This window comes from Nematostella vectensis, chromosome 8, assembly GCF_932526225.1.
Source record: "Nematostella vectensis chromosome 8, jaNemVect1.1, whole genome shotgun sequence".
NCBI lineage: Eukaryota > Metazoa > Cnidaria > Anthozoa > Actiniaria > Edwardsiidae > Nematostella > Nematostella vectensis.
This window is the reverse complement of record NC_064041.1, coordinates 13,020,386-13,021,812: the sequence shown is the minus strand read 5'-3', so window position 1 is coordinate 13,021,812 and position 1,427 is coordinate 13,020,386.

Sequence of the window (1,427 nt, the reverse complement as noted above, 5' to 3'; positions counted from 1 at the left end):
GCCTCTAGCATTGTGGGTATTGGAAAGAATACAGGCTACCCAAGCCTAGAAGAGTATTTCCATCAAAACATAAAAAGCATAGTAATTTTGCGTTTACATAGAAAATAAGTTTTATTTTTGTGCAAATCAATCTCAACAAGAATTTTCCACTTAGTTGTCTTCGAGCACAAAGCACGTGCGTTACTGACAAACAAGAACAAAGGCTTAAAGGCTAAAGACAGTCACGTAGACCTAGGACGAAGACACAGCGTACTGTACTTGAAAAAAAAATCACAACAATACAGTAGAAATACAGTAATTCCCAGGAGACGCTAGCGCGAAAGAGACCCCGATAATAACCGACTAAGACAGGCCTGGGATCCTGGTTATTGCCTCCCAATTACGATGAGCGGGTACTTCAGGTTCCTTCGTGTTGCACAGTTCGCTAGATAGCAGTGATGGGGCCGAAATCTCCAGCCTAGCCGTAAAGCCCTAAGCTGTCATACGGTGTTTCAGCGCATGTTTGGAAGTATGGTCTATTTTTTTTCTCTTATTTCGTGGAATCTGGGTTGATCCTCGTCCAATCGCCTCGCCTTTTTTTCTTCTCTTTTTTACTTTATTATCACTTGTTAGTTTTTTTGGGGGGGGAGGGTGGGGTATATTCATTTTTGGGGGGTGGGTTTAACCTTGCAGGCGTTTGCCGCACAGAAAGCTCTGGCGAACAAATCCATAGATCTCACGAGGGTGTTAGATAAATTGCGCTACGCAAGGGAGTTGTTGCTTCAAATATTTTAATAGAAAATAGGCAAAATGACGATTTTCTATGGAATAATTATTCGGAAGCGATAAAAGTCGCTAAAAAGAGGGAGATTTGGTGCTCAACGCGAGAGAGCGGGAGAAGGGGTCCAAAATCTTTAGACTCCCGCCTAATGCGGGAGAGTTGACAGGTATGCAATTATATGGCTGTTTACAAGGCTTTTCGTTTCTGGTCATATTGCAGGTTGCATAACCAGGATTTGCCGATTTGCTGGGATATACGCTCTCAGCACATTTGAAGATATAAACTGGGGGGGAGCTACTATCTTTTACAGGCGCGTACACAGGCGGTGCCATGGTGCCCCCCCCCCCCCCTTGGCGGCCAAAATTGGGTCATTCCTTATAAAGGAATCTTCAAATTCTATTATTTTTCCAAATGATTCTTATGACTGCGCCCTCCCCCCCCCCCCCCCTCAGCAAATCCTGGATACGGCTAACAATCTACCAACTGCCATCCCTCTCACGCTCACGCTCAAAACTTATTTTAGAGAAAACGAGGAGCCAACTGAGCGCTAATACACTTCAAAATTGCCTCGATCAAACCCAAACTCTTTGTTGTCTCTTTGAGTTGAATACTCAAGTAACTAAAACATCTGTGTGTCTGGTGTATTGCTGTTGACCACACCCAAAGT